The 26,775-nt window shown below is 35.9% G+C and overlaps 1 long non-coding RNA gene across 3 annotated transcripts; it reads right to left on the bottom strand.

Moving 5' to 3' along the window:
- Positions 1-76: 76 nt before the first annotated feature.
- LOC122238728 lies at positions 77-26,570 on the bottom strand. 3 transcript variants are annotated; one of them, XR_006217846.1, is made up of 4 exons: positions 26,529-26,570; positions 24,808-25,019; positions 732-876; positions 77-467 (listed from the first exon to the last, which is right to left on the bottom strand). It is a non-coding gene; the product is annotated as an uncharacterized LOC122238728 (long non-coding RNA). The 3 variants fall into 3 exon arrangements; XR_006217845.1 differs by lacking the exons at positions 77-467; positions 732-876 and adding an exon at positions 11,715-11,916; XR_006217847.1 differs by lacking the exons at positions 77-467; positions 732-876; positions 26,529-26,570 and adding exons at positions 11,715-11,916; positions 25,111-25,200.
- Between the last annotated feature and the right edge of the window lie 205 nt (positions 26,571-26,775).

The following is a 26,775-nucleotide window of genomic DNA, read 5'->3' on the forward strand; positions in this document are numbered from 1 at the left end:
GCTTTCTCTTTCTCGATGCTCATCCGTTCATCCACTTATTTCTAGTATTTAACACTTCTGCGTCTTTTCCTCCCCATTTACTTTCTCAGGCATTACTGCAGACCACTGCCTAGGACAAATTTTATTGGGATATTTCTATTCTTTTGGGTACTTAACAGTTCACTGTAATAACGTGAACATGATAAGTGTCATATCACTTATCACGCATTTTAATTTCTTGTCCAATTAAGATGTTACAGGAAGCTTTCACATTCAAAAATTTTAATTGCATAAGACATATTGGTTATACAAACTTAAAGGTAGCATTGATTTTGTTGAATGTTACGAGCTGTTCAGGAGACATTTGGAGCGCTTGATAATTAAGTGATGATGGCCAACTCCAGTGAATGTACAAAAAGTTCTAGTTCTTTTTATAGTGATTGGTCCCTGAAGATATTCTGGGAGAACAGTTTGGCCACAGAAATAACCTAAAATAGAAATAGGCATTGTCATTAATAATAAGACTCTTAAAAAATTTACAAAAATTAGATGTGTGAAGGTCAGGTAACACTTAGGAATCTGGAAGAACTGTGACCATTAACTGATAGGTAGCAAAAAGGAAGAAATGGAATTGGCTAAAAGTTTAGTTTGGACATGTTGAACTTGAAGTCTCAGAAATGTTACCTCTCAGCACTTGAAAATGAAGCTTCAAAACCAAGAGTTAATGAGATGCAAAATTCAAAGTAACTTACATTGCTGTTATAGTTGAAGATGTCAGCCAATAAACAAGAAATCAGTTCCAGAGATAAAGCATGTAGTTGGGATCAAAGAATTGCAATGCAGGCTACACAGATTTAAATAGAATCCCAAAGAGTGTTGAGATTTCAGGAGGTTGACCTAGGATTTTCATGGGAAAAAAAAAAAAAAAAAGGAAGATTGGGTAAATTGTTTTAAAAAGAAGAGTTCATTGGTGCTAGTAAGTAAGGCTAGATTTGCACCTCATTGGTTGGTCAGGTGAAGTGGTCACTAGACCAAGGTTCACTTCTATTAGTCTTTTCAAAAGGGACATTCTCTGGATCTTCTGCTTGCTGACTTCTTGAATGTTGACAGTTTGGCCCAGTTCAAGGTTTCAGGAAACAGGATGTGAAAGACAGTTCCTCTGAAATGGCTGCTCTGGCTCCATTTTAAAATGGTTCCACTTAAGTCATTTTAAGAAAGAGAGAGGATTGAGGTAGATATCCAAAGAGAAATGTTGCAGATTTATAAGAGTCCTTAATATGGATTCAAAAAATTTAACCCTGGAAAAATTATCAACTGGGGAAAAGCTATTTAGTTTTTAACTTCTCACTTTGATTGTTAATGTCATTTACATACCCCTCCTTCCAAGTTCTGCATTTTAAATTCTGCTTTCAGTGTAAGTTGTGAAAATATCTTTTATAAGGTCCTTGACTTCTCAGAATCTTAGAATCCTTGTTAGTAATATATCAACCTTAAAGAGTTGAGAAGATTAAATAATAACACATGGTCTTATAAATGATAGCACCATGTAAGCCTACTGTAGATAATCAATACAAGCTGGTTTACCCCCAAAATAAATTATCTTAAGGAATAATAACACATGGTCTTATAAATGATAGCACCATGTAAGCCTATTGTAGATAATCAATACAAGCTAGTTTGCCCCCCAAACTAGATTGTCTTAAGGATGAATAAAATCTGTGCATAGCTTACATTGTACAATGCAAGGAGTGAAAAGGTCTGTGAAAAATATTTTATGATTTTAATCCTAAAATAATTAAATTCTAAATGTAAACATGTTTAAATTTTTCAACCTATGTTCTGTAAGAATAAACCAGGAATAGATTAGAACAAAATAGCCTATAGGGGTCAGTATAAACTTAGAATTAGAAGAGACTCTATTCTGATTAAAGAAATGCTTTTGTCATTGAAGACAGATTTTGACTTTTTTTTAAATTAAAAACCAAGGAATAATAAAGGTATAAAGGCTCTCCTAAATTGTTACCTTAATATTAAAATAGCCTGTGAACAATTTTCTTTCTACACAGATTTTTTCCCCCAAAAGTAAGCCAGTAATTCCCATGACAACCAGATATGTCTACACCAGTGGAGTAGATGAATACAAAGGTATAATATTTATTTCAGGCAGAACATACACAAATTTAGAGAAAAAAAGCAAATATTCATCATGCAAATAATGAAGTGGGTAGAGAAATCAAATATTTCTAGTGTTTAGTATACCATTTTACAATTATGTAGAGTGACTACTTGAAGAGATGCTAATGGCATTTCTAAAACATTTTGCATCTCAGGGGCAATTAGCTAAAATATGTTAAGGATTTATTGACCTCTCATAAGAGTTGATAAAATATAATATCATACGTTGAAGAACTATTAAAATCAAGCATTCATTCACCAAAATATGTTATTATGCTGTAGAAAGGAGAAACCATTTCTATTTAGGCATTTATCAGATTTTTGAATTCTTATTAAATATGTTAAGGCAATGTCTAACACTTTCCAACAGAAATATAATATATGCCACATTTATAATTTAAAATTTTCTAGTAGCCACATTAAAAAGAAAAAGAGGCAGATAAAATTAATTTTAACAATACTTTAACAAACATTTAATTTAACCCAATATCATTCCAACATAACATTAATGTAAAAATTAATGAGATGCTTTACATTATTTTTCATGTTAAATTTTCTAAATCTGGTTTATATTATACATTTACAGCACATCTCAATTCAGACTAGCCACATTACAAGAGCTTGAGAGCCCCCAAATTGGACAATGCATATCTAAATGTTGAAGGAGAAGGGACACCTGTGTGGCTCAGTCGGTTAAGCATCCAACTTCGGCTCAGGTCATGGTCTCATGGTCCATGAATTTGAGCCCCACATTGGGCTCTGTGCTGTTAGCTCAGAGCCTGGAGCCTGCTTCAGATTCTGGGTCTCCCTCTCTCTCTACCCCTCCCCTGCCTGTGCTCTGTCTCTCTCTCTCAATCTCTCAAAAATAAATAAACATTAAAAAAATTAAAGTAGTTTTTAAAATAAATAAATAAATAAATAAATAAATAAATAAATAAATAATGTTAAGGGAGAAAACTGAAGCAATTATCCAGATGACCCAGTACAAGCAAAACTAACACACACACTTTTCTTTGTGTAAATTATTTAGATATTTCACGATAAAGTGGTTTTAAGCCTGTGCATTTACTTCAGGCATTAAATTGGTTTCATCTAATTTATTTTGTATAAAAATTAAATCTGAGAGAATTGTAAGAAAGATAAATGTTAAGGTCTTATAATTATATAGGCTATCATATTATTTTTTAAAATTTAATTTATTTTTTAAGTAGACTCCACAGCATGGAGCCCAACATGGAACTTGAACTCATGGCCCTGAGATAGAGACCCAAGCTGAGATCAAGAGTCAGACATTTAACTGACTGAGCCATCCATACTGCTATTTTATATTTTTAAACTTAGCCAGATATGATTTTCAAGTATTCCAAATAGCCCATAATTCCATTTTAGCCAATTTATCCTGATGTTTTAATTCACTTGAGCTTCTATGGCTTTAGCTTTCTCCCCTCTAGAATTAGTTGTAACAACAGGGTGCTCCCTGGAGGCTTGTGACATTTTAAGCAGCCTGAACTCTAGTGACCCCAGACAGGCTTGTGGACTCTCACCTAGTTGTCTACACCTCATTTTACTTCCTGTTGTCGGCCAATGAAAGACAAAACTGCAAGCTGCACAATAAAATGTGTTTCATTTATTTGGTATCTTAGGGATTGCAACTGGGAGACAGAGTTCAGCAAAATTGAAAGTGTAATCTGGAGAGACAAAGGAGGTTAGAGTTTTTAAAGAGGAAAGAGGGAATTTACATAAATTGCTTTGAATGAAATGTAATTGTTTCTAGTATTGCTACAGTTATACTACCATTAGTTACAGTTACTACTATATATGATTGCTTCCTAGGGTTAATGTTAGGCCGAAAGTCCTTTTATGTTCATTCTAACATGCAGCAGATTTCTTGACTTTTAGTTGAGTTCAGCAACAATTCAGAGTATTTGAGACAGGAGACATGCATAAGCCCCATTTCCTCAGTGTCCTCCTGGTTCCATTTTAAACAACCCTCTTAGCAATGCTTACTCCATTTTATTCTCTCTGTTATCACTGTATTCTCCATTACCTCATATAATACTCCTGCAAATTCTAACGTAAAGTGAATCTTTTTATTCTTTCTGCGGAGTGATTAAGAACTTTGGGTAATTTTCCTCCTCAGTTCTCACTCTGCTGAAGATTTGCTTTAATTTAATTTAATTTAATTTAATAATTTAATTTAATTTAATTCTAAAAAAAATTAGAACAAAAGTGTGGACATACTTCCATACTTTTCCTATCAAGTTTTACTCAACCCAGTAATACCTGGTAGGATCTTAATTTTTTCATAAAACATCCTAATATTTCCTAGTATTAAAGTATTTGTATCTGGAACCCATTCTACATTATGTGCAAAAATCCTAGGTTTAGCTGCTTGGTAGCATCCAGCTATGTCATTTATTGCATTATTTTCCCCAACTTTAATCAGAGTCTTGATATAGCTTGTCCTGGCTTCCACTAATTTGACCATATTGCTAATAAATCTGTCCTATTTCAGAAACAATCTTATCTTCCTTAAAGATTTAGTGTCAGAGGAAGCTACCTGCATGAACTATTGTCCATTGACATCTCCATTGACAACGGAATTTCTTGCCTCAGTTGGCCCAATTTACTTATATTGTATAGCAGAGTCCAGTCTTTCTGGGAATCATCCAGTTTTTTAAATCCTCTCAAGGGCTGTAGGGTTGAGAATAGAGCTCTCTCCACTTAGTTTCTATGCGATGGAAAAAGACCTTTCTAGCACCATTAATATAAATGCCATGCACATTTCCCCTTCCCAGCAATACTCATCTAGCAGTTTAGATGCTATAGAAGGGCACTCTTTAGTTAAATTTCGTGGTATGCTTTGATTCAGGCATGGTTAGACAGCACCACACTTCAGCAATCCCAAATGTTAGTCTTTAGTAAAACTAACATCTCTGTGGGAATTATGCTTTAAAAAGTAGCTCTCACATACAAATAGAGTCCAAAAGATGGACTTTTCCCATTAGATCTCTATACAGAAATAACCTTTGATTAAATAGAAGTACAGAGAAGTATTTAGAAACATGCTAGAATCTGGAGTAAGGATGCCTGTGCTTAACTGCTACGTCCACCTCAAATTAGCTGTGTAATCTTAAGTAAGTTTCGTTTTTTTGTGCTTCCGATTCCTCAACTTTAAGATGGGAAAGTAACAGTACCTTCTTCCTAATTTTGCAATGAGGATTAAATGAAAACAGGTGAATACACAGAATAGTGTTAGGCCCATGGTTAAGTGCTCGGTAAATATTAGCTACTACTTCTAGATAACAGGGATTTTTCTTCTCTTTTGTCTTTGTTTTCTTTAATACCTCTCCATAGTTTCTTGGGACACCTAGTGGTTCAGTCAGTTAAGGATCCCATTCTTGGTTTTGGCTCAGGTCTCATGAGTTCAAGCCCAATCTCAGGCTCTGTACTGTCAGCACAGAACCCACTTGGGATTCTCTATCTCTCTCTCTCTCTCTGTCCCTCCCCCACTTGTGCTTTCTCTGTCTCTCTCAAAATAAATAAATAAACTTAAAAAAACACCTCCCTATAGTTTCTTAATCTTTGAAACCCAGTGTCTAGCTCTCAAATGTTTCCATCTAATTTTCTCCTCAATAAACCAGAATAGTGTAAAGGCTTCCAGCCCCAGTAACTAAATAACTATAAGAAAAAAACAGACCCTTTTAATAATTCCTGTTAACTGTTAACCATAGAAATAAAACTTTCAGTTATTTTGTCAGCCAAAGATGGGTTTATTCAGGAATAGCAGAGAATTACAATCCAGGACAAGCAAGATACAGCAAAACCATAGGCAAGTATGGAAAACAAAGGAGAGAAATGCTCTTTTATAGAGGAAAGGCGGGAGTTGGGAGGCACTGTTATAAACTAAAAGTCTATTAGAGTGAACTGGGAGTTTGAGCATAATGGCTTCTCATGGGCTGGGCTGGGCTGCTGCCAGAGGTAGAAGAATATTCCTTCTTCTGTCTGGCACAGTCACGTAGTATGGACTTGTAAGGTCCTTCTCTTCCTGTTGGGTGTGTTATTGAGAACTGGTGCTGGGTGTAAGAGCTCCCCCTGCTGGCCTCCCAACTTCATTCTAAATGAGATGGGGCTTTTTAAATTATTAATTTTCACATAATTTATTAAAGTACAACTCCTATGCATTGTTTTCTTAAGAGAATATTTGTTTCTTTTTCAAATCTTACCAAATACCCATCTCAAGAGGAGGTAAGAATGGAGGTATTTAGAACGTATCCTGGAGGCAGAGCAGTTCTAGGATTGGTTGATATAAGCTTTTAAGCATGGTAATTTTGAGAGAAAGGAAGGGAAATTCTCTGCACCCTCCTCATGCCCCATCAAACATCTCTTTTCCATATGGAGGAAAGCATTTCCCAGAAGCCCTCCCCACCTGCCATTAGACTCTTCTTCAGCCTCAAGATCAGAATTGTGTTATATGTCTTTGCTTAAAACAATTTTTGGGAAAGGGAATGGAGATACCATGATAAATTTACTCATCAGTGTTTTCACATGGAATCCTGAAGAGCATAGCCTTGGATCAAACATGAGCAAAATTAAAGTTCTGTTACCATGTTACCTCAAGTCTAAAAGCTGCTTCTTTCAGCGAGAACCCAAATAGATAGAATCATGAATGAAAGAGGAGAGATCACAACCAACACCACAGAACTACAAACAATTATCAGAGAGTACTATGAGAAATTATATTCCAACAAACTGGACAACCTGGAGGAAATGGACAAATTTAGACACCCATATACTACCAAAGCTCAAATGGGAAGAAACAGATAATTTGGATACAGCCATAATCAGTGAAGAAATTGAATCAGTTATCAAAAATCTCCCAACAAATAAGAGTCCTGGGCCAAATTGCTTACCAGGAGAATTCTACCAGACATTTAAAGCAGAGTTAATACCTATCCTTCAAAAAATAGAAACAGAAGGAAAGCTTCCAGACTCATTCTGTAAAGCCAGTATTATCCTGATTTCCCAAACCACTTAGAGACCCCACTAAAAAGAATTATAGGCCAATACCCTGATGAACATGGATGTGAAATTCTCAACAAGTTACTAGCAAATCAAATTCAACAATAAATTAAAAGAATCATTCACCATGATCAAGTGAGATTCATTCTTGGGCTGCAGGGCTGGTTCAATATTTGCAAATCAATCAATGTGATACATCACATTAATAGAAGAAAGGATAAGAACCACATGATCCTGTCAATAGATGCAGAAAAAGCATTTGACAAAATACAGCATCATTTCTTAATAAAAACCCTCCAGAAAGTTGAGATAGAAGGAACATACCTTAACATCATAAAAACCATATATGAAAAGCCCACAGCTAATATCATCCTCAATGGGGAAAAACTGAGAGCTTTCCCCTTGAGATCAGGAACACGACAGGGATGTCCACTCTCACCACTGTTGTTTAACATAGTGTTGGAAGCCCTAGCCTTAGGAATCAGACAACATAATGAAATAAAAGGCATCCAAATTGACAAAGAAGTCAACCTTTCGCTTTTTACAGATGACATGATACTCTACATAAAAAACCCAAAGACTCCACCAAAAAGCTGCTAGAACTGATACATGAATTCAGCAAAGTTGGAGGATACAAAATTAATGTACAGAAATTGGTTGTATTTCTATACACCAATAAAGAAGCAACAGAAAGAGAAATCAAGAAATCGATCCCATTTACAATTGTACCAAGAACCATAAAATACCTAAGAATAAACCTAACCAAAGATATAAAAGGTAAGTATGCTGAAAACTATAGAAGCTTATGAAGGAAATTGAATAAGACACAAAGAAATAGAAAAACACCCCATACTCAATTAATTTTATTAATTTTTTTTCTTCCTCTAAAATAACAAAAAAAGAACAGGAAGAAATGACAGCCAGGTCCTTGACTAGTCAATGACAGGTCAAATGACAGATAGATATAAGCAAGGTGTCTGAACTAAAATTTAAAACCATGAATACTAGCTGGGGTTGAAAAAAGCATAGATTCCTTTCTGCAGAGATAAAAGAAGTTAAATCTAGTCAGAACAAAATTAAAAATGCTATAACCAAGATGCAGTCTCAAATGGATGCCACAATGGCAAGCCTGGACAAAGCAGAGCAGCGAATCATCTATATAGAAGGCAAAATTATGAAGAATAATGAAGCAGAAAAAAAGAAGGAAACAAAGGCAAAAGATACAAGACTTAGAGAACTTAGTGACTTATTAAGGAGGAATAACATCTTAATAAGAGGAGTCCCAGAAGATGAAGACAGAGAAACATGGGCAGAAGGTTTAGATGAGCTAATTACAGCAGAAAACTTTCCTAATCTGAGGAAGGGCATAGACATCAAAATCCAAGAAGCACAGCCTACTCCCATCAGATTCAACAAAAACTGACCATCCCCATGGTGTATCATAGTCAAATTAACAAAATACACAGACAAGGAAAGAATTATGAAATAAGCAAGGGAAAAAAAGTCCTTAACCAATAAGGGAACACAGATCAGGGTCGCAGCAGACCTATCCACAGAAACTTAGCAGGCCAGAAAGGATTAGCAGCATACATTCAACTTACTGAATAAGACAAATATGCAGCCAAGAATTCTTTATCTGGCAAAACTGTCATTCAAAATAGAAGGAAAGATAAACAGTTTCCCAGAGAAACAAAAACTAAAGGAGTTCATGATCACTAAGCTATCCATGAGTGGAGAAAAGATGATACAAACCAAAAAAGAACAAAAGCAAAAAAGACTAGAAAGGACCAGAGAACATCACCAGAAACACCAACTCTACAGGCAACACAATGGCACTAAAAACATACCTTTCAATACTCTAAATGTCAACGGACTAAACACTCCAACCAAAAGACATAGGGTATTAGAATGGATAAGAAAATGAGACCATATATTTGCTGCTTACAAGAGGCTCATTTTAGACCTAAAGACACCTCAGATGAAAGTAAGGGGAGGCAGAACAATCTATCATGCTAATGGTCATCAAAAGAAAGCTGCAGTAGCCATACTTATATCACACAAAACAGATTTTAAAATAAAAACTGTAACAAGAGATGAAGAAGGGCATTATATCATAATTAAGGGATCTATCCACCAAGAAGATCTAACAATTGCAATACTTATGTACCCAACGTGAACAACCAAATATATAAATCAATTAACCACAAACATAAAGTAAGTCATTCATAACAATACCATAATAGTAGGGGACTTCAACACCCTAGTTACAGCAATGGACAGATAATCTAAGCAGAGAATCAACAAGGAAACAATGGTTTTAATAAAACACTGGACTGGATGGAGTTAACAGATATATTCAGAACATTTCATCCTAAAGCAGCAGAATGAACATTCTTCTCGAGTGCACATGGAACATTCTCCAGGATATATCACACACTGGGACACAAATCAGCCCTCAACAAGTACAAAAAGATCGAGATCACGCCGTGCATATATTCAGACCACAACACTATGAAACTTAAAATGAAGCACAAGAAAAACTTTGGAAAGACAACAAATACTTGGAGACTAAAGAACATCCTACTAAAGAATGAATAGGTTAACCAAGAAGTTAGAGGAAATTAAAAAGTCATGGAAGCCAATGAAAATGACAACAACACAGTCCAAAACCATCTTTTTAAAGACACTTTTCCAAAGAGGACATCCAGATGGCTAACAGACATATGAAAAGATGCTCAACATCACTCATCATCAGGGAAACACGAATAGAAACCACAATGAGATACCACCTCACACTGGTCAGAGTGGCTAAAATTAACAACTCAGACAACAACAGATGTTGGTGAGGATGCAGAGAAAGAGGAACAGTTTTGCACTGCTGGTGGGAATGCAAACTGGTGCAGCCACTCTGGAAAACAGCATGAGGTTCCTCAAATATTAAAAATAGAACTACCCTACAACCCAGCAATTGTACCACTAGGTATTCATCCAAAGGATACAGGAGTGCTGTTTCAAATGGGCTCATGCACCCCAATGTTTATAGCAGCATTATTGACAGTAGCCAAAATATGGAAGGACCCCAAATGTCCATCAACTGATGATTGGATAAAGATGATGTGGTATGTACATACAATGGAATGTTACTCAGGGATCGAAAGCATGAAATCTTGCCATTTGCAACAATATGGATGGGACTAGAGTGTATTATGCTAAGCAAAATAAGGCAGTCAGAAAAAGATACAAAATAGATGGACATAAAGGAAGGGAAGCAAAAATAATATAAAAACGGGGAGAGAGACAAACCATAAGAGACCCTTAAATACAGAGAACAAACTGAGGGTTGCTGGAGGGGTGTTGGGTGGGAGGGTGGGCTAAATGGGCAAGGGGCATTAAGGAGGACACTTTTGGGGATGAGCACTGGGTGTTTTTCTTCTGCTGCCACAGCTTCCTATCTTCATATATGAACTTATTTTCATATAGATAACCTACCTCTGCTTTTCATACCCAAACTAGATCCAAAGAAACATTGTAACCATTGTCTAATATTGGTTTTCACCATTGCAAATAAGGAACTTAGTTTTTCACATCAAAGTGTGCCCTCTCCCAATGTGAAGTGGATTTTTCTGGTTCTTTTGGCAATCTACAGCCAAGGCATCCTCTCTTTGCTTCTTCTTGAATGTACTCCCCAACTCTTCTCTATTAATTTTTGTCAGTCTTTTCTCCAGTTTCACCTAGGATTTAGCTGTTCCCTGATTTTGCTTTGAAAATGGGATTGTATCTTGTTTTTCTTTCTCCTCATTCTATTTGGATGACTTCCAGGAATACAATAAGCAAAATGCCAACTTCTACTTCCATCTTGGAACTGGAAGTCCATTGTTGTGACTTGCATTTTATTTTATGCTTAAGTCACTCCACACTGCTTGGAGTTTACCCAACATGCCATGAACTTTATCTTTTTGTCTTTTCTCCTACATGTATTTCCACCTGAAATATTCCCAGCACCATTTCTCGTAAATGCTTTTATCTAGCCAATTTATCAGCTAAAACTTAGGTGCAGCTCCTGCAAGAAATCTTCCTGACAGCTTCTTCTTTCCTTGGTTAATCCCTAACATTAGATATGATAATTTATCTACTCTTTATGAGGCCTGAGTAGTTTTGCATGTCTACATTTACCTTACTGCTACCTGCACTATTTATTGTTATTCTGTTGCACTTTTATCTCCCAACCACACTAGGCTTCTTGGGAACAGTGACTGCATCTTTGGCAATTTTGTATCCTCAGGCTAGAAAAAACTGTTAGGTCTGTGATAAACAATCAATAAAGCTAATTTAATGAATAAATACACACATTATTTAGAAAGAACACTCAAATTATGTGATCAGTAACATAACATTCCTGAGGATAAAAGAATGCATTCATTTAGAATTTAGTTTTTAGAACATTTATAAATAATTATACGTATTGATATAACTATAAAATTTAGCAATTCAGCTCAGGAAACAGTTTTGTGTAAATAAGATTACAATAAGTGAATCCATTCATTTCTCATAGAAAGTTTATTTTCTATTCAAGGGGAAATGTAATTTTTGTTGCTTCTAGTAACCCACACTAGCCCTGTGATCTGTCAGCAAGTAATGCTATTTCTGTGTTTTGCATCCTCATCAGTAATAATTATTGCGATTGCATCTTAGTTGACAATTCTCGGTCTGCCGTGTAAGAGAAACATTTTATTATTCTTTCTGCAATAAATAACAGGAAAAATTAGCCTTATCGTAATATAAAAATAAGTGTTACTTTCATGTAATCTAGTATCAGATATCTTAATATCAGGTTTAAGGGTATAATATTTCACTTTAACTTCTTGGAAATATATCTCTGACATTTAGGATAAACCTATCATATGTCTTTTTCAGTTTTGCATGAACAAAACCTCCCTGAACTTGGTTGTTTAGTTATTCTAAAAACCTTTTGGAAACAAAGACAGACACATGAAAAATCACATCACATAATATTTCTGTTTTTGTTTGTTTTGAAGAGAAGGTAGTACTAAATAGACTATATACTATAAAAAGTAAATATAAGGAGCACATTTTATTGTTCAACCAAATGGAAGATACATTAAAACAAATTAAATAAATGCTTATTGTTGGGAATAATCAAAATTATGTTGCATGATAATTATTTATAAAAGATAATTTCTAATATATCCACAGGCACTTTATTTGTGTATGGACAAATAGAAGGTAACTCTGTGGGTATTTTAAATTTTTTTTTTTTTAACGTTTATTTATTTTTGAGACAGAGAGAGACAGAGCATGAACAGGGGAGGGTCAGCGAGAGGGAGACACAGAATCTGAAACAGGCTCCAGGCTCTGAGCTGTCAGCACAGAGCCCGACGCGGGGCTCGAACCCACGGACCGTGAGATCATGACCTGAGCCGAAGTCGGACGCCCAACCGACCAAGCCACCCAGGCGCCCCCTGTGGGTATTTTATATTATGTTTGATTAAGTATATTTAGTGCCTAAACAGGATTATCACTATATATGCTAGAGAATATGTTTTCTATCTTTAATTCCTAGAAAAAGATAGAGTTTTCAACAGAGAAATCAGTTAAGGTTTCTACTGTGACATAAAACTGATACCTTTATTAAACTGCTCCAACAGTTTCTTGTTATTTTTAAACAATGCCAGCTCTACTATCCTTCAAGTAACCATAGTTAAATAAACTCCTTAACCTGAAGTTGTTTAAATATCTTTTGTATATGGTGTGGGTTCGTGTTCTTGGTACAATTCTGAGAGGGAGAGGAAGACAGTGGCAGATATCTCACTAAATTCCCATAAATGAATCAAATGGGAAATGTTAGAAATGGGATGCGATCATCAAGAATAAACAAAGGTCACCACATTTATCATGAATTCAAGTAATCATTCAACACTATAATAGTGTAAACTTAGAAAATTCTCACAGAGGTTTAAAACAAAATTTAAGGAAACTATGAGCACTTTGATAAAACTCTTCAATAGTAAGATGGCTAATAGTTTGGTATCCTTCATGTATATGTATTATTTTGCTTAGCCACAAGGAAATCTAGTGATGATTAAGAGTTCAGTATCTTTGGCAAATTGCTTAAACCATTTAGCCTTAGTTCTCTCATCTGTGAAACTGGGATAATTATAGTATCTACTTTTTTCCAATTTTATTGAGAAATAATTGACATACATCACTGCACAAGTTTAAAGCCTACAGCATGATGGTTTGATTTACATATATTGTGAAATCATTACCATAATAGGTTCAGCTAACACCCATCTTCCCATGTAGGTACAATATAAAGGAAAGAAAGAAGAAAAAGGAAAAAAAATACTCCTTGTGATGACAGCTCTTAAAATTTACTCTCTTAACAACCTTCCTTTCTATCATACAGAGTGTCAGCTACCAGTCATCATGTTGTACATCACATCCCTTATACTTATTTATCTTATAGCTTAAAGTTTGCACGTTTTGACCAACTTGTTCCAATTCCTCCTCCCCCAACCCTTTGCCTGTGGTAACTGCAAGTCTGATCTCATAGAAACTCATATGAGTTTGGTGTGGTGCTTTTGTTGTTGTTGTTGTTTTTAGATTCTGCATGTAAGTAAGATCATACAGTATTTGTCTTTCTCTGTCTGACTTACGTCTCATAGCATAATGCCTTCCAGGTCTATCCATGTTTTGCAAATAGGATTTTTCTCATTTTTTCATGGCTACAGACCAAGAAATCTGAGGAATAGGGATTCAATAGTAGTGTTATTCTTGGTTTCCTTATCAAATATTAGTTGATCATATATGCTTGAGTTTTACTTATTTATTTTTTAAAGTTTATTTGTTTATTTTGAGAGAGAGAGAGTGGGGAGGGGCAGAGAGAGAGGGAGAGAAATAATCCCAAGCAGGGTCTGCCCGGTCAGCACAGAGCCCTATGTGGGGCTTGCACCCATGAACTGTGAGATTTAAGACCTGAGCCAAAACCAAGAGTCTGATGTTCAACTGACTGAGTCACCCAGGCACCCCTATGCTTGAGTTTTATTTATGGAGTCTTGGTTGTGTTCCATTGATCTATTTGTCTATTTTTATGCCATTACTATACTGCTTTAATTTCTTTTTTTTTTTTTTTTTAGTGTTTATTTTTGAGACAGAGACAGAGCATGAGTGGGGGAGGGGCAGAGAGAGAGGGAGACACAGAATCTGAAGCAGGCTTGAACTCACAAACTGCGAGATCACGACTTTAGCGAAGTTGGACGCTAAACCCACTGAGCGACCCGGGTGCCCCAAATTTCTATAGCTTTATAGTATAGCTTGAAATCAGGAAGTATGATGCCTTCTGCTTTGTCATTCTTTCTCAGGATTTCTTTGGCTATTCAGGATCTTTTGTGGTTCCATATAAATTTTAGAAGTGTTTTTTTCTAATTCTGTAAAAAAAAAATGCCATCAGAATCTTGATAGCTATTACATTGAGTCTATAGATGGCTTTTGGTAGGATTGACATTTTAACAATATTAATGCTTTCAATCCATGAACACAGGATAGTTTTCCACTTATTTGTGTTTTCTTCATTTTCTTTCATTATGTCTTATGGTTTTCAGAGTAGAGATCTTTCACCCCCTTGGTTAAATTTATTCCTAAGTATTTTATTGTTTTTGATGTTATTGTAATAGGATTGGTTTCTTTACTTCTTTTTCAGAAAATTTGTTGTTAGTATTTAGAAATTCTACTGAATTTTGTATGTTAATTTCATATCTTGCAACATCACTGAATTCACTGATAAGATCTAACAGGTTTTTGGTGTGTCTTCGGGATTTTCCATATATCAAATCATGTCATCTGCAAATAGAGGCAATTTTACTTCTTCCTTTCCAATTCTGATACATTCTATTTCTTTTTCATGCCTGATTACTGTAAGTAGGACTTCCAGTACTATGTTGAATATGAGTGGTAACTATGTTGAATATGAGTGGTAAGAATGGGCACCCTTGTCTTATTCCTAATCTAGAGGAAAAGTTTTCAACCTTTCACCACTGACTATGATTTTTGGTTTGGGTTTGTCATATATGGCCATCATTATGTTGACATATGTTCCCTTTATGCCTAAATTGTTAAGTTTTTTTTTTTTTATCATGAATGGACATTGAATTTTGTCAAATGCTTTTTTTGTATCTATTGTGACACTTATATGATTCTTTTCTTTCATTCTGTCAGTGTGAGGTATCACAATGATTGGTTTGCATATGGTGAACCATCCTGTGTCCCAGGGATAAATCCCACCTGATCATGGTGAATGATCCTGTTAATGTGCGGGCGCATTTGGTTTGTTAGCACTTTTTTTTTTTTTTTTTTTTTTTTTTAGAATTTTGAATCTATATTCCTCAGATTTCTTGGTCTGTAGTTTTCTAGTTGTATCTTTTTCTGGTTTTGGAATAAATATAATCCTGGCCTCATAAAATGAGTTGGGAGTGTTCCCTTCTCTTCAGTTTTTTGGGATTTTGAGGATTGGTGCTAATTTCTTATTAAATGGTAAAATTCACCAGTGAAGCCATCTGGTCCTGAACTTTTCTTCTTTAGATTTTTGATTACTAATCCAATCTCTTTACTAGTAATTGGTTTATTCAGATTTTCTATTTCTTCCTGATTCAGTCTTGATAAGTAAATAGCAAGTATTTCTGAGAAATTTTCCATTCTTTTTGATTGTCTAGTTTGTTGGTATATAGTTGTTAATAGTAGCCTCTTAGGATCCTTTATATTTTTGTGTTATTTGTTGTAATATTTCATTTCTCATTTGTAAGTGTATTGATTTGGGTCCTCTTTTTTTTTTTTTTTTTCCTTGGTTAGTCTAGTTAAGGGTTTGTCAATTTTGTTTTTCTTTTCAAAGAACTAACTCTTAGTTTGGCTAATCTTTTCTATTTCTTTTCGGTTCTCTAATTTACTTCTATTCTAATCTTTATTATTTCATTTATTCTGCTAATTTTGGGCTTAGGTTGTTCTTTCTCAAGTTTCTTAAATATAGAGTTCAGTGACTTATTTGGGATACTTTTTGCTTCTTACTGTAGGCATCTTTTTCTATCAACTTCCCTCTTAGCACTACTTTCACTGCATCCCATAAGTTCTGAAATGTTGGTTTTTCATTTTCATTTGCCTCAAGAAACTTTTTTATCACCATTTTAATTTCTTCTTTGATCCATTGGTTGTTCAGGGGAGTGTTGTTTAATTTCCATATATTCATTAATTTTCCAGTTTTTCTTCTTGCTGTTAATTTCTAGTTTCATGCCATTGTAGTCAGATATGATACTTAATATGATTTCAGTCTTCTTGGATTTGCTAAGACTGGTTCTTTAACTTAATATATGGTCTATCCTAGAAAATATTCCATGTGCTCTTGAAAAAAATATGTATTCTGTTGTTGGGTAGAATGTTTGTATATGTCTGTTAGGTCCATTTGGTCTACAGTGTTCCAATCTTCAGTTTCCTTATTAATTCTGTCTGGATGATCTATCCATAGATGAGAGCAGGGCATTTAAATCCTCAATTATTATTATATTACCATTTATTTCTCCTTTGAATGGTCTGTTAGTTTTGTTTTATATATTTAGGTGCTCCAATATTGGGTACCCACATTTTTATAATTGTTATATCTTCTCAGTGGGTTGACTCCTTTATCATTATATAATGACCTTCTTTGTTTCTTTTTACATATTTAGTTTAAACTCTATTTTGTCTGATGTAAGTATAGCTAACCCTGTTTTGTTGTTGTTACCACTTGCTTGGAATGAGTTTTTCTATCCCTTAACATTGAGTGTGTGTGTGTGTGTTTGTGTGTGTTTAATTGTTTTTTAATGTTTATTTTTGACAGAGAGAGAGAGATAGAGAGACAGAGAGAATGAGTGGGGAAGGGGCAGAGAGAGACAGAGACACAGAATCTAAAGCAGGCTCCAGGCTCCAAGCTGTCATCTCAGAGCCTGACATGGGGCTGGAACTCATGAACTGTGACGTCATGACCTGAGCCAAAATTGGATGCTTAAATGACTGAGCCATGCAGGTGCCTCCAGTCTGTGTGTTCTTAAAGCTAAAATAAGTCTCTTATATATAGCATATTGCCGGATCTTGGGGTTTTTTTTGTTTAGTTTTGCTTTGTTTCATTTTTGTTGTTGTTTTTGAATTTCCAACTTCATTTAAACTTCATTTAACTTATTTTTTAAATTTACATCCAAGTTAGTTAGCATATAGTGCAACAATGATTTCAGGAGTACGTTCCTTAATGCCCCTTATCCATTTAGCTCATCCCCCTCCCACGACCTCTCCAGTAACCCTCTGTTTGCTCTCCATATTTAAGAGTCTCTTATGTTTTTGTACCCCTCCCTGTTTTTATATCATTTTTGCTTCCCTTCCCCTGTATTCATCTGTTTTGTATCTTAAAGTCCTCATGAGTGAAGTCACATGATATTTGTCTTTCTCTGGCTGACTAATTTTGCTTAGCATAATACCCTCTAGTTCCATCCACGTAGCTGCAAATGGCAAGATTTCATTCTTTTTCATTGCTGAATAATACTCCATTGTATATATATACCATATCTTCTTTTTCCATTCATCTGTTGATGGACATTTGGGCTCTTTCCATATTTTGGCTATTGTCAATAGCACTGCTATAAACATTGGGGTGCATGTGCCCCTTCGAAACAGCATACCCGTATCCCTTGGATCAATACCTAGTAGTGCAGTTGCTGGGTCATAGGGTAGTTCTATTTTTAATTTTTTGAGGAACCTCCATATTGTTTTCCAGAGTGGCTGCACCAGTTTGCATTCCCACTAGCAGTGCAAGAGATCCTCTTTCTCCACATCCTTGCCAACATCCGTTGTTGCTGGAGTTGTTAATGTTAGCCATTCTGACAGGTGTGAGGTAGTATCTCATTATGGTTTTGATTTGTATTTCCCTGATGATGAGTGATGTTGAGCATTTTTTCATGTGTCAGTTGGCTATCTGGATGTCTTCTTTGGAGAAGTGTCTAGTCATGTCTTTTGCCCATTTCTTCACTGGATTGTTTGTTTTTTTGGGTGTTGAGTTTGATCAGTTCTTTATAGATTTTGGATTATACCCCTTTATCTGATATGTTGTTTGCAAATATCTTCTCCAATTCCATTGGTTGCCTTTTAGTTTTGCTGATTGTTTCCTTCACTGTGCAGAAGCTTTTTATTTTGATGAGGTCCCAATAGTTCATTCTTGCTTTTGTTTCCCTTGCCTCTGGAGACATGTTGAGTAAGAAGTTGCTGTGGCCAAGGTCAAAGAGGTTTTTGCCTGGTTTCTCTTCAAGGATTTTGATGGCTTCCTGTCTTACACTGAGGTCTTTGATCCACTTTGAGTTTATTTTTGTGTATGGTGTAAGAAAGTGGTTCAGGTTCATTTTTCTGCATGTCACCGTCCAGTTTTTCCAGCACCACTTGCTAAAGAGACTGTCTTTATTCCATTGGATATTCTTTCCTGCTTTGTCAAAGATTAGTTGGCCACATGTTTGTGGGTCAATTTGTGGGTTCTCTATTCTGTTCCATTGATCTGAGTGTCTGTTCTTGTGCCAGTACCATACTGTCTTGATGATTACAGCTTTGTAATACAGCTTGAAGTCCATGTTGTTGTTTTTAAATCCACTCAGCCTACTATGTCTTTTGATTGGAGAATTTAACCCATTTACATTAAAGTACTTATTGATAGATAAAGACAATAGTAATTGTTATTTTGTTAATTTTTAAAGATTGTTTTCCAGTTGTTTTTGTAGATTTATTGTTTTTTATTTCCTATCCTATTGTCTTTTTTCATGTTTAGATGTCTTTGGTATCAGTATGCTATAAGTTCTTTATCATGTTCTTTGCTGTAATTGGTATAGGTTTTTTCCCTCCTGGTTACCAGGAGGCTTACATAAAACATATTAAATTTGTGGCACTATATGTTAACCTGATAACAACTTAACTTCAAAACCATCCCCAAACTTTACACTTTTGCTTCTTCTCTTCCTCACATTTTAGGCTATTTCTGTTACAATTTACATATTTTTTATACTGTGTAAATAATAACAAGATTGTTGTAGTTATGGTTATTTTTACTCTATTTGTTTATTTTTTTATTTATATTTGAGAGAGTGTGTGCATGTGCACGCATGAAAGCAAGGAGAAGAGAGGAGGAGGAGGAGGAGAGAGAGAGAGAGAGTGCCCCATGCAGGTTCCATGCTCAGCACTGAGCCTGACACAGGGCCTGATCCCCCCAACCTTGGGATAATGACCTGAGCTGAAATCAAGAGCTGGGCACTCAACCGACTGACCCAGGGGCCCCTACTGTGTATTTTTAAACTAGAGTTGTAAGTATATTTTGTGCCACAACTACCAAATTACAGAATTTAATTTTGACTATATATTTAAGATTACCAGTGAGTTTAAGGTTATTTTTTTTAAAAATATTTTTATGATGTTAATTAGCATCTTTTTACTTCCACTTAAAGAACTGCCTTTAGCATTTCTTATAAGGCAGGTCTAGTGGTAATGAACTCCCTCAGCTTTTATTTGTGCTGGAAAGTTTATATCCCTCTTTAATTTCTGAAAGAAAGCTTTGCCAGGTGTAGTATTCTTGCTTGGGTTTATTTCTTTCAATATTTTGAATATGTCATCCTATTCTCTACTAGCCTGAAATGTTTCTGTTGAGAAATATCCACATATAGTATAATGGGATTTCCCTTATATGAAAATTCTCTCTTGTTGTTTTTAAAATTCTTTCTTTGTCTTTGACTTTTGACAATTTAATTATAATGTGTCTCAATGTGACTGTATTTGGGTTCTACTAATTTGGAGTCCTTTGGGCCTCATGGATCTGGATGTTTATTTCTGTTCCCATGTTTGGGAGTTTTTAGTCATTATTGTTTTAAATATACTTTCTGTGTCTTTCTTTTTCCCTTCTGGAATTCTCATTATGTGAATTGTTTCTTTTCATTATGTCCTACATGTCTCATAGATCTTCTTCACACGTTTTCTTAATTTTTAGGTTTTTTTGTTTGTTTCTCTGATGGGGTAATTTCTATTGTTCTATCTTCAGGTCACTGACTCTTTCTTCTGCATGGTCGAGTCTGCTTTTGAAACTTTCTACTGAATTTTTCAGTTCAATTATTGTATTTCTCAAGTCTAAGATTTCTGCTTTTTGGTTTTAATTTTTTTCTGATGGCTTCTGTTGCTTTGTTGAACTTCTTGTTTTCTTCGTGCATTGTTTTCCTAATTTCAGTTAGTTGTGTGTTATGTAGTGCACTAAAACTTCATTAAGAGGATTATTTGGAATTTTTTGTCTGACAGTTCATAGATCTCTATTTCTTTAAGATCAGTTATTAGAACTCAGTTTCCTTTAGTGGTTTACCTGTTTTTTTTGTTTTGTTTTGTTTTTCTTTTTTGTTTGGTTTGGTTTTTTTTGTTTGTTTTTGGTGCTCCTTGATTCTTTACATTGCTATCTGTGCATTTCTAGATTTTATAGGTTTGTTTTGGCAGAGACAGATCTTCACAAGTTAGCTCAGTTTGGGTTTCTGGGAGTGTTGCCTGGTAATGTTCCTGGGAGGTAAGACCTGCTATTATGGTCTATTTAGGGGTGAGGTAACTATTTGAGCTCTGAGGTCAGGGATGTGACCAGTGTGCCACTGGCTGAGAACAGTTGGATAGGCTGGCTTGGTTCTCAAGTGAGGCTGCAGAATGGCCTCTACAGTTGCCTGGATTCTCTGGTCAGGCTTTCTAGATGGTTGGGACTGAGTTTTATATTCAGTAGTAGACAGCCCTTGCAGAGGGCAAGCAAGTAGCTGCCCTTGCAGAGCAGCAGGATCGGTCCCAGGGCCTGTACAGCTCTTTGCTTGGGGACTCAAATCAAGAAAGATTGCTCACTGTAGTTCTCTGGTCAGATGAGGCCACTGGTTTTGCTCTGTGGATGGGGAAAGTCACAGGTTATGCTCTCTGTTCAAGTGTTACTGTCAGCAGAGCTGTTGAATAAGATACACGGCTTCCCGAGTGTTCTGATTGGGTTCCTTGGTCAGGTAGGTTAAAGGGTGTATTCAGTAATGAATGGGACTATGAATTATTTTCCCTGCTTAGGTGCAGTTGAGAAAGAGCTTTAAAGCTGGTAAAGTTCTTTAGTGTCTTAACTCATGCTGACCCATGCCCCAAGTTCCCTGGCCAAACAGGCCCACTGTCTTTGCTCTGAAAACTATTGGCTCTATGTTTCTCTCGGCTCAAGCACTGGTGGGCCACACAGCTCCTAGGTGTTCTCACCAGCCCTTCTGGTCAGATGTGGCCAGAAGCCACAGTGGATGGGGCTATGCTCCAGCTCCCTTATCTGGGCAGGAAGGAGAGGGGCCACTTCAGGAAAATGTCAATTTTCCAAACAGGCTGTCTTTTTGGGAAAGGCTGGGAGCTGACCTCAGTCTTGGATATGAATTAACTGTCCTATCTGTGTGTAGCACAAAGACCTCTGTGCTCAGTATTGTGTTTGTTTTGGGGGCAATCAGCTCTACCCACCCATCTCTCTGCTCACTCTTCCATACATCTTTCAGGTGTTCCCCCAGCCCTTCTGGTGAGATATGGCCAAGAGACTCTCTCCATACCTCTCCAGAGCAGAGGGTGTGTCACTCAAGTTTTTGCCTGTGTATGGGCAAACCAAACTCTAGTGCCAGCAAAACTTATTTGAGGATCCAAATCAGGCACATACACACCTCACTGAGTCCCCTGATCAGAGTGTACCCCTGACTTGGTTCTGAAGAACTCCTGGTTGGGATTAGTACTTGGGCACTACAGTATGAACTCAGGCTGCCAAGATCCCTGCACTGGTTGTTACAGGCCTATCTATCCTTCTCTGTCACAATTAGAGTCCCAGGGATTGAGCCCTGCAGATTCCCCTGCAATCCTCCTGGGGCGAGATCAGAGTAGAGGCTCCCACAAAGCAATCCACAACACTTGGGGAAAGCTGGTTGTCTCCTAGGTTCTTTTCCCACTGGAAGAACTGGAGGCTCACAAGAGATGTCTTCATGTGGTGCTGCACTGACCTGGGGTAGAGGTAATGTGGCCAACATGTAGCTACTTCTCTTACCCTTGTAATGCAGTCTGTCTTGGTCTCTGTGGTGCAAGAGTGCTTGAGCCTTACCTCCGTCTTCTAGGATTCCCTTAGTAGGGTCTTGTTTTTGAATATTAGTTGTTCTTGTGAGGAGAATGACCTATGGCACCACCTTAGTGATGTCACTCCAGTATCTACTTTATAGGGCTCTCAGGATGATTAAATGACATAATACATTTAAAATGTATAGTTGCACACAGTAAATGCTCAAAAGGTACTTTGTTATTTTTCTATTGCTGCTGTAGCAAATTAGCACAAACCCAGTGGCCTAAAGCAACACAAGTTTATTAGCTTACAATTTTGTGGGTCAGAAGTCCAAAATAGGTCTTTTGGGGCTAAAATCAAGGTGTTGGCAGGACTGTATTCTTTCTGGAAGTTCTGGAGAGAATCTATTTCTTTGCCTTTTCTAACTTTATAAGCTACTCACATTCTTTGGCTTATACAGCTGCTTATCACTTTGGCCTCTGCTTGTGTTGTCATTTCTCTTTCAGACTCTTCTGCCTCCCTCTTTATCTTATAAGGAGCCTTGTGATTACATTGAGCCCACTTGGATAATCCAGGCTAATTTCTCCATCTCCATGTCTTTATCTTTAATTATACCTTCAAAGTCCCTTTTGCCTTATGAGGTCACATATTCAGATTCTAGAAATTAGGATGTGCTGTTCTTCAGAGTGGCCATTATTCAGCTTAGCACAGTGCTCTGATTTTGGCAATAACTGTAGAGTTTGCAATTTTGTTTAAGGAATTTTTATTTTCCTTAATCTTTTTATAATTTTTGTCTGTGGAAAAAAACTTAATATTTTAAGAAAATTTTGCAACATTATTCAAAAATAAATTATATTTTTGAAAAGTATTTACATGAAAATTTTAATGAATAACATAGTTTATTTCCTTAAGCTTACCTCTGAAGAAGCATACTGCTACCACATTTATTTATTTATTTACTTACTCAATTACTTATTTTAAAAAGTTGTTTTTTAATGTTTAATTCACTTTTTTGAAAGACAGAGAGAGAGAGAGAGAGAGAGAGACAGAGAGCAAGTGGGGGAGGGGCAGAGAGAGAGGGGACACAGATTCTGACCCAGGCTCCAGGCTCTGAGCTGTCAGCACAGAGCTGGATGCAGGGCCTGAACTGGTGAACCGTGAGATCATGACCTGAGTTGAAGTCAGACACTTAGCCAACTGAGCCACCCAGGCGCCCCTTAATTATTTATTTTTAATTCTTTTTAAGTTTACTTATTTATTTTGAGATAGACAGAGTGCTTGCAAGTACATGTAGGGAAGGGGCAGAGAAGGAGAGAGAGAGTCCCAAGCAGGCTCCATGCTGTCAGGGCAGAGTAGGACACCAGGCTCAATCTCATGAACTATGAGATGATGACCTGAGCCAAAATCAAGAGTTCGACACTTAAGCGACTGAGCCACCAAGGTGCCCCACTGCTACCACATTTAAATAATGTGTGGTCTTCATCATGCCTCAAACACTACACTCAAAATTCAGCTGCATGAAACCTAAGTAATTTACTGTATATGCAAAATGAAAATATGCCTTTTACATAGTAGGTATTTTAAGATAATTATGATTTTAATTAATAAATTGTAGAGCTGCTGTGAAATTAATTCGACGGTTCCCTTTGGTTCTCTTTCCATGAATCATTCCTACTTGAATGCCCCACTACAGTGCAAATTCCATAAGGCCATAGATAATTTTATATGCTTTGATGGTACGGCGTATCCTTTTCCACATAGTATACAGTAAATATTCTTAAATGAATGATTTTTAAGAGTGAATTTCATAGCAGGAGAAATAAGTGAAGGAGTTACATAAGGTCCCTTTTTACCGTTTTTGATCCTGAGATGAAAGTTTTTCTTTAGGAGACTCAAAATTTCTGAATAGTTTTCAAAATTACATTCTTGGAAATAATTTAAGATATTAAAATCTGGAAATCATATTTATTTTCCCCACACTAATTACTATTTTCTACAAAAAAAACACAAATAATCATATTGACAGTGGTCAAGGAATAGCAATTACTAAATTTTATAACACTAACAAATCTAGAGAAAAGCAATCTATGATACTATCTATTGAGAAATCTCTTAGGATTTCCTTCCTACTTCATATCCCCTACCCACAAGTTCCAGTAAATAGAAGGGTTTTAATGCAAAACAAGATTAAGTTGAACTCTAGCTCAGAAAGCAAAACTTTGTTTTTGATTTTGATCTTCCTCTGTGATAGAAATAAATGTGGTACATTATGATACAATATCTTAACTAAACTTCCCACGTCTAATGAATGGGACCTGAAAACATTTGGTCTCTTTTATACATGAGTAGGTAGAATAAGTCACTATCCTGGAAACAAAACTTGAATCTATGACTTACATTAGAATTTAATTTAGAAAGCCAGAAATACAAGTTGTTACAAACTGTAGCATTTAGAAAGCCAGAAATACGACATGCTATGAATTCTAGCTAAGACATACCTTGCAACCTTGAAGAATGTAAAAACTTTTCCTCTTAGTTTTTAGAAATATCAAGCTAATTTAAAGGTTCGCAGCATTCAATTCATCCTCTATTCCAGATGGTATCAGACCTGATGTAGAAAATTGGAATTAAAGAGATGTGGAGAAGGAAGCAAGTCTTGCAGAAAGTATGATTGCTTTTAACAACAAAATCCATGAGATGCTTTCAGTCACTGAGGAAAGAAGCAGGAAAATAAATTGAACTGAAAGGATGAAGCTTGATTGTGAATATTATGTAAGTGAATAAAAAATAAAATACCTCACCTGTAGCGTGATTGCAAATAATTCCCTCATTACAGGCACATCTCTTTGTCATTTGTTATTCCTAAAACTGCCAGAGGATTTTTAATTTGGCATTTACTTACAAGTAAAAATAAGATTTTTCCAGTGCAATTACTCCCTTTTCCAAAAATGCCTACAGCCAACGTTAGCTGCAAATGGATTGATTTTTGATTCTTTAAGAGCTCTTCAGTGCTTCTTCAATAATACCCTCTTGTGGAGGCCCTAGTAGTGGAACAACGTCATAAATCCTAGTGACTTTCACAGCTTGACCTTCCTTTTGTATTTAAAGCCAGAATGTAGGTTTCATAAAAAGCAGGCATTGAAAGGCTTGAGAGATTTGTGTAGGCGTTATTTATGCGAACCAATAAATATGGTTGCTTTTATATAAATAAAACCAAAGTTTTGTCTGAGAAAGTAGAGCAGCTGACTCTTCTAAAAATAGGTTATTGCTTCTGTATATATTTATGTTTAAATTAGTATTTCAGTTCCAAATAAGCATTTGATTCTATATAGATGTTTAAATTTTATCTTGAAACTACACACTAAAGCACTTGGGACTCAGGTCAGAATGTTTAAGATTAAGAATCCTGACTTATTTTATAAGGTTATTGATTATATCCTGGGGTAGAGGAGAAATATATGAAGTACAAAATAGCTTTACAGTTTAAAAGAGATTGTGTATATTGTCTCTGCAGTAGTAAGGTTTAGTCCTGCCCAAGGCAAGGTAATGGAGTACTTTAGAATAGATGCACTTTAAAAATCTTAGTTTTGACATAAATCATGGTTTTAAATTACTACCAGATTTGTCTTCTTCTTAATACTCTATCTAGGCAGTATTTGAATTATTAGAGGCATTTTTTTTTTGTCCAGGGATGACTGATTTTTTTGTAATACATATTTACTTTAAAAAACATGAGTATCAATTTAAGAGATCTGACGCTTTTGCATGAATTCCATTTCAAAAGTAAAAGTCAACAAGAATATTTTAGTTGACTATTTACCCATTTTCCAAGTTAGTCTGTTGATTTCATATTCAATTTGAAGGCACAGAAATTTATTCCAGGATAGGAAAAGTAATCACCTAGTTGCTACATGACTCTTAACATCATCATCATAACCATCGTTAATAATAATAAATACTAATCCAATACCTGTACTGTATGCAAGCTGTTATTATAAGTATTTACATGTATTAATTTATTTCGTCCTTATCACAACTCCATAAGGAAAATATTATTTAGTATTCTATTTTACAGATGAGAAATCTGAATCCTGGAGAAATCATGTGACTTGCCTATGTTATGCCCAGAATTCGTGATCCCCAAATACCGCCAGGGAGCCGAGTCCAATATAAAAGCAAAAGAGCCTTTATTCGAGCTAGCTCCAGCTCAATCCCCTACCTGTACCGACGCAGCGGTGAGATGCCAGGGAGAGAGAGTGAGTTTCAAAAGCACAAAGGTTTTATTGGGGTCTAGGGGCAGTTGGTGAGGTAATGGCTGTGGCCTCAGCTGATTGGCTGGGGAAGGGTTGGAGTCCTGTTACTCAAGGGGAGGAGGCGTGGTCGGCTGGCGTAGGTCCGCCCCTTCAGCCTACAGGTACCCAGCTAGTAAGTGGCAGAACCTCAGGTTCGTAACTACTTACCTGTTC

The sequence above is a fragment of the Panthera tigris genome, chromosome B2 (assembly GCF_018350195.1).
Source record: "Panthera tigris isolate Pti1 chromosome B2, P.tigris_Pti1_mat1.1, whole genome shotgun sequence".
NCBI lineage: Eukaryota > Metazoa > Chordata > Mammalia > Carnivora > Felidae > Panthera > Panthera tigris.